The following is a 7688-nucleotide window of genomic DNA, read 5'->3' as shown; positions in this document are numbered from 1 at the left end:
AGATTTCGTATTTTTTCCCGCCTTCACTACTATGTGGAACGAAGCAAGTGCAGCGCGAAGTCCAATGCGGCTGCTCCTACTGCACGCATGCGTAGTTTGTGTGTGTATACAGAATGTATTTGTTATCCGTTGCTGAACAGCTATACGAAAACAGGTATATTTTTTACGGTTCGGTTTACGAACGGTGAGCATTTTCGGTTACGCTCAGGTTCCCGAAACCCTCCCTGTCTACCCGAAGTGCAATGCCTTGGCCTCCACCCGGGGAGCCTACCTCATTGATCATAGGCTACCCGACACCAGGTAAGTATGCAGGCGCTTGTATCGCGAGCTGCCCCCAAGGGACAACTGTTTGCAAATCGAAAGGTGTATGGTACAGCTACAGGGGGAAGAACCACATTTTTGAAATTCGCATTCTTAATAATTCTACGTGCAACGATGGCACTTGTTGTAGTTGATATGTTTCTTATTTAAATTTGCGAATTTTCAGGAGCGTAATGCTGTAACGGCAATTACGGCATCCTCAATGGTAGACGACAGCCCGTCAAGAAATATTAGCTGTCTTCGATTGGGCTGTACTCTGTGAACTTGTCCAAACGGTGCAAGTCCCACCAGCTCCCGTGGCTCAGTGGTTAGCGTGCTGGCCATGTCACGTCGAGACTGGGAGGTACCCGGGCTCGAATCCCGGTGCCGGATGGGCTCTCTGGGGTTTTTCCTGGGTTTTCTTCAGACAGTTTCAGACATATGTCGGCACAGTTCCCTTAGAAGTCGGCCTAGGACGCACATTCCCCTAGGGCGCCAGTCGTGACGTTGCCCACCTCTGTGAGGCCGACAACGGCGAGCCCTTTCACCAGCACCACAGCTCGCGAAGCTGAGTGGTCAGCATGCTGGCCATGTCAAGTCGAGACCCGGAGGTACCCGGGTTCGAATCCCGGTGCCGTCTGGGATTTTTCCTCGGTGTCCTCAGACGTTATCAGACGGTTCCTTCAGAAGTCGGCACGTGACGCACATCCCCCCCCCCCCCCAGAGGGTTAGTCGTGAAGTTGCCCTTCAACGGCCGAGCTCTTTCACTAGCATCACCACCACCACCGGTGCAAGTCCCTTTGGCTCGCTGAGCTCAAGATCCCGGCCGTGGACGGTAGCAATGTGGGGAGGTAAACATTGCTTCCAGCACCGTGTGTCGGAGATCTCCACAGCGCGTGACAAGAACCCCAGGTGGTCGAAATTATTCGCAGTCCTACCCTGCAGCACGTGCAGCATGTCGCCGCACTAGGCTGACACACCTTACGTGTAAATACACTCAAATATCCAATATTTATTCAGCATTCGACTCAATGGAAGTACAATCCTTTGCACAACACTCGACCATTCAATAGACGATGTTACAAAGAGGTGCGCGCATACAAGCAATGCGGCATGGGAACTTTGAGGGAGACTGGTTCGTCGTCTGCTTCTGTTATGGTTTACCCCGGCTGACGCTGCTGCTGCGCACACCGGGAATGTTGTTGTTCTACTGCTATATCCGCCTCTGGTCCTCTCGTAATACAAGAAGGTGCTACGAGCCCTTGCGTGCAAAGGTTTTTAAAGGAACGGTCTCGTGCAGCCGGGGCGATTCCGAAACTTAGCCAAAACTAGCTTCACGAGTACTGTACACATACAACCGTCCCATCCTACAGTTGGCAATACGAAATAACCAAGTCGTTTTCGACGAATTTGTCGAAACGTGCCGTAATAGCAGACGACGAAACCTGCGCTTCTCTCATGCATACGTCACGTATGACGTCGGCTTACGGGTATGTCATCGTTGTCATGGTAATTGTAACTTGCAGAAGCACCTTGGGTTGAGTCATCCCCTTTGCTCTCGAAATAAGGCACTTAGACATATACCTCCGCGAGCGGAGAATGTAGTCCGAACATTGACTGTGGGAGCGCTTGCGCGACATTGGAGAAGAGACTACCGACTTCCAGGTTGCTGCTCTTCTGCTTAGTGGGCTTCCTAACAGTTATGAAGCTCTGGTGTCTGCCCTTGATGCTCGTTCGGACGAAGATCTCACGCTCACTTCGTCACGCAGCGGAAGCGTGCTGGGCCCACAACCTGTTGGATCTGCAATGACAGACGGCCGAACAGTGTGGGTGCAACAGGTTTACTGAGAATGAGAAAACGTGGGCGGGTGCGCATGCATAGATGCGCACGTACCAAAAATGATGTCGTTGTCGTTTGTTTCCCAACAGAAATGGAAGTGGCAAAAACGAAACCACCCGCCATTCCATGCTCTGGTCTGTCGAGTTTCGTGATAATAAGTGACGAACGAACGACAGCACACAAGCAAATGATGTAGTGAGAAAATATTCACTGCTTATTTGTTTAACAAATACATATGAGATACGCACATAGTACGCCGAGTTGAGATAGCAAGTGATGAATTTAGGAAAATAGCACGTCAAGCTTAACGGAATGAAGCAGCCAACGGAAGGCAACACCTTCCATGACAAACGGATGGCAGCTCCCCAGTGGTCATGCCTCTTTGAGCGAGTCCGACCACCCTGGTGGGGTCTCCGATAATGTGACGCATAATAGGATTCGTGGAAACTAAGTCACGTGTTTTCTTTCCGCGAATATTTAATGCGGTTTTTAAATAAACACGCACTCCTTCTCCATGTACGTCGCCATCGACACTTCATTTCGAAGCATGATCAGTGTGCAACGGGGAATGTAATGGAAGCGCACGTAATATATTTTTGGTCGGAGCTGTAATGCGACAGCGCGCCGATGGCCAGCGACTTCAGATTTGTGATTGTGGGTGTGGTTGTCCTGCGACTTTTAACTTGTCTCTGAGGATTAACATAGTTGTTCTAAACCACCATGCTTGCCACTTCCTAGAATGTGCGTTTTTCACCTGAGAACTGAAAGAAAATGTAGGAGACCTGCCGCGGTGCCCAGTAACTTCTGAAAGTCGTCTGCTCACTGCGATGCACTAGCGCGCCCAAAAGCAGACGATTACTGTGGCTGCGTTCCAATACCCCGGTTAGTCGACTGCCTAGCGGTCTAACCGGAAGTGCCGCCATGTTAAGGTTTGTTCCAATTCCCGCCTAGACTGCTATTCAGGCGTCTTTCGCCTAGTCTGCATCGATGCACACTAGCTATGCGTCTGAGTGGTCGTCGCTGACAGCAGCCGTGAAAATTAATACGCTTGTCGACGACATCGATACTCTTTAGGTCTGGTGCGTTTACGGCGTTCAACAATAAGTCCAAAAAAGAGATATTTTATCTAATCTATTGATTGAAAATACAAGAAAATGCAAGAATCGCGCATTTATTGGAATACTACGCCGTAACAGCAATGAGCCGTGACGGCATTTTCGCTGATCACTGTGTTCTGCAATATAACGATACCCAGGAAGAATGCATCGACAATTGAGTTGAATTATTTAATTATTTGAGCGTTTATAAATGAATTACGCGACGTTTAAACCAAATGCGGAATTAAAGTTCCTGCAGGCCATGACAGATGGCGATAGCGGCGCCAAGTCCGCAAGTTTGTCCCAAATATCCGCCGATAGGACGTCTACCTTAGGCGTCTACCTAGCTGTCCACTCAGACAGCGTCTCCTGCGCTGAGTATTGGAACGCAGCCTGTATCCTATCACGGACTTCCCCGAAGGGCGACGAGGCCGTTCTTATTGTTGCCAACACAGATCGCGGCATGCTCTGCAGTCTTTATCAATTTAATTCGGTTATTTAATAACTGGTGCCTGTTTTTTCGGGTAAATTCGCAGCAGGGTGTCGGAGCGAACCGAAAACCGGAACCGAAAACCGAAAATAACCGCTATTTTGGTGCGAACCGGAACGGAATAGAAACCGTATACGTTTTTTTCGCTCAGGAGGGAAACCGAAAAATATATTTAACGGTTTTCGGTCCAAGAAAAAACTTCATCGGTTTGGACTACGGATAGGCGAATGAAACAGACGTCGTGTGCTCTGAAGTCATGTCATGGATACTATACGAGGATTACGGTTACGGTGGAATGTATGTTGGTATACTATGACCCTTAGGCTCCCTCTGTAATGGTTTATCGTTCGCGCACGCACACAGAATTAGAGGTACATGTGACTCTCTAGCAATGTGCCGTAGTGTTCGTTTTAATTTGATCCCCCCAAACTCTCCTCAACTAAACAGCGACCCAAGGGGGCTGCATAACGGCTTCTTTATCTGTAATGTCGCGCAACGCGTCCCTTGTTGGAGAGCAGCTAAGTTGAATACGTTTACGTATACGCGAGGGCAAGCCTGTGCGAAGTGGCAACTCTTTTGTGGACAGGACACGAAGAAAATAAAACGGAGACGTCGAGCGCGTTTGTGAGTGAAGGTGTTCCTCGATTTGCGTCCTTCTCGTGCGGTGGTGCTTGCTGGCTAGACAGTAGCAACAGACATTCGGATGGGACGCGATCGCTCCAATCCAGCAAGAAAGTACTTTACGTATGACATCACGACAAACAAGTCCGTTTGTAGCATGTGGTTCAAGAAAGGAGAAAGCCCATTTGAACAGACAGTAACCTACAGGAACCAGGAGCTACCAATTTCACAGCTCTCTATTAATATTAAATACCATGTATGCGGAATAAACGGGTTTACATTTTGTAACATTGATTTTTTTTTTGTGGGGATGAATATTCCCAGTAGAAGCGGAACCGGTTAAAAACCGGTATGAACCGTTATTTTTTTGCTCCGGAGCAGAACCGGTACCGGATCGTTTCTGATGTAACCGGAACGAAAACCGGAACGAAAAACGTTTCGGTTCGACACCCTGATTCGCAGTATTCTATTTTCAACAAAGGGCAATCGAATGGTACAGGGGCAGGGGGTACGCGACCGTCCCTTTAAGATAGCTCTCCTGCCGCTTGTCGGCCTTTTGGGTTAAAGGTACCATGAAAGGATATTTGACAAGCCCGCAATCATTTTTAATTTGTTCCCTGTACTAAAGTATTCACTCTGTGAAATATGAAGTTGAAAATGGTTCAAATAGCGAAAATATTCTATATTAACCACGGGCGTGAACGCCAGCTGCTACGGCCCGCCTCCGAGGCGAACTGGCCGTGACATCATACACAGAACAAGGTATATCTAAACAGGTAGCGCAACTCCCATAGGCCCCTGTGTCTTCAGAATGACGCCATGACAGAGACGGTCAGCGCCATCCATCCGTTGCGCGGACTACTACGATTGTAAATAAATGGCGTCAGAGGTGACGTCAGCAGTATGAATAATAAGTGGTGCATAATTGGCTATGACACGTTTTCGTTCGCGCACTTCGTTTGCGTTGTATTCCCTTTTCCTCACCCGTGCAACAGTACCAGACGAGAACACAGAACAAATAAATCGTATCAGGTTTAATGAAACATATCAATACGAAATACATATAGTTATCACATATCTTGACAACTCCAAACAGAAGGGCACCGTGATATCACACAGAAATGAGGAAGGTTCTCTTAAGCTCTATTCCTCACCTAGAGCACTACGCACACGCATGCAGTGATTAGACGTTTGCATTTATTGAATGAGTGGCCATTGCAACAAAACATGACATCGTTGGTGCACTGCTAACACTCACGCTATCATGGCCGCTCGTCCCATGAAATTTTTTTTCGCGGGGCCAACAACAGGGGATGCATTGTATTCATCAGTTCACACGTGTTAATCTTGACCTACAGCTCCGAGATGTCAACGTCGCTACCTGTTTAACCCAAAAAGTATACGAACTTCGCATTACAATGCACGGACACTCGGCACGGATACACAGATGCACGGATAAACACGCCAACTGTGACACACGCGCAAAGCAGCAGGATACGGAAACGTACTCGGGTGGTAGATGATTTCGTATATGTGCACGAGTGGGGCAACAGAAAGTTTTTTCTACATTGAAATTATGAATAACCTATTAGTACGCACACAACCCATGCCCACGTTCTAAAGTTTTTGTGTTTACGATCGTACCTCTACTGTCAACACCACTGATCTCGATTGTAAAAGGCTGGATCGCGGATAGGGAGCGCGAGCGTGAAGAAACCGGCCGCCATCTTACGGTGCCCACAACAGCCGCCGCAGCGATCATGGCAACTTCTTGCGATTACGGTCGTACCAACCGTACTGGCAAGGTTACAGGGCCTAAACTTATAGAGGTGAGTCACTCTTCATCAAGGAATAAATAGGCGTCCATTCTGTACATTTATTTGACCATTATGAAGTGTTTTTTTGCCTAAAACGAGCACTGGATGCAGGTTGCTTGATCGCTCTTCCGACGTTCAATCGAGCACACTTGCATTTTACCCGGCGACAAATACAGTTTGAGTGCATAATATGCTTGAAAGAACATGTTACACTACACAGGTAGTGTTGTCATCAATATGTGTGCGAACACTCGAGCGCTTTTTTGCAAGCATTGCTAGCATGGTACGCGGTGTTCTCTGCGGAAGCAAGTGCCACATTCATTTCTTTGAATTACCTTCGCGCACAAGTTCGGTATTACGTCATAATAAGACCACGATTGTCACATTTTTTCATGTATTGGTATTGTTTTGTGCCTTGGTTTGATTTGTGACAAAGAATCCTATGTAACGGTGGTGTGGCGCGACTTGAATAACGCCTTTGTGTCTGAGCTGTATCGTCAGCTTGTTACGATAGTAATAATTTGTAGCGTGTCGTGCTATTTGTAGCAGTTTTAAGGCAAAAGTGGTCTCTCAATACAGGTTTCGTCATGAGGGCTGCCCAGTGAATAATCTGTGCAGTGTGATACGGCTGGGTGTACAGGTAAGTATCACGTTCCTCATCCACTGGTTTCTACTTTACAGGAAGGAACAACCTCAGTGCACGCACTGTGGTTAGCCTCTCTCAGTTTTGCATATTTTCTTACATGTTCACATCAGAAACACACCTTACACTTTAGGCTCCTTAACCCAGCAATATAATAATTAGAGATTATAATTCTTTTTAGAAGAGTTCCCCATATTCTTTTTAGAATAGTTTTTAATCTTTTTAATTATTAGAAGATACAGGGATTGTAAACCATGTTTTAAACTGATGTTTTAACATTTGTCCAATACATTTATTAAACAACATATTCATTTTTAACTGATTGCACCCAAACCAATGTTCTGATGTATTATTTCCTTTGTTGTCGATGCACCATAAAAATTGGAATAATCATCATCAATGCAGGTTACTTCACAGCTGCCTCGACATACTCAAGAAATGGGTGCAGAACCTGCGTAATGCCCACAAACTTTGACTACCACAGCATCTCCAGAAAGTAAAGGGATATGTGTCACATGGATTTTTTTAAAGGCATTCACAGTATATAATACCTTGTATGAACTGTTGTAGATCTAAGCAGCTTCTACAGTACACTCTCAGAAATTAAAACTTGTCAGGGAACTGTGATAATTGTTTCAGTTAATAGGCATGCACATATACGCTATAAGAAGACAATTATTTATTGAGAATGCACTTCTTTGGCTACTCAGTTGTTTACATCTACTGTTGATCACATTCATTTATTACATATTATATTCTTATATATTATTATTATTATATTATCACATATTCGATCACATTAAATTTAAAATTTAGCATATATGAGAAAATATCAGTGGGGAAGTTGCTATTCATTGCTCATTCCAACCTAAAATTGAGT

The 7688-nt window shown here is 46.0% G+C and overlaps 1 long non-coding RNA gene across 1 annotated transcript; it reads left to right on the top strand.

Annotated features, from left to right (window-relative positions):
- Positions 1-6758: 6758 nt before the first annotated feature.
- On the top strand, positions 6759-7429 carry LOC135373756 (uncharacterized). Its single transcript, XR_010416575.1, has 2 exons — positions 6759-6805; positions 7214-7429. It is a non-coding gene; the product is annotated as an uncharacterized LOC135373756 (long non-coding RNA).
- Positions 7430-7688: the final 259 nt, after the last annotated feature.

The sequence above is a fragment of the Ornithodoros turicata genome, unplaced genomic scaffold (genome assembly GCF_037126465.1).
Source record: "Ornithodoros turicata isolate Travis unplaced genomic scaffold, ASM3712646v1 Chromosome31, whole genome shotgun sequence".
Lineage (NCBI taxonomy): Eukaryota > Metazoa > Arthropoda > Arachnida > Ixodida > Argasidae > Ornithodoros > Ornithodoros turicata.
The sequence above is the reverse complement of the archived record's forward strand: the minus strand, read 5'-3'. Positions and strand labels throughout refer to the sequence as shown.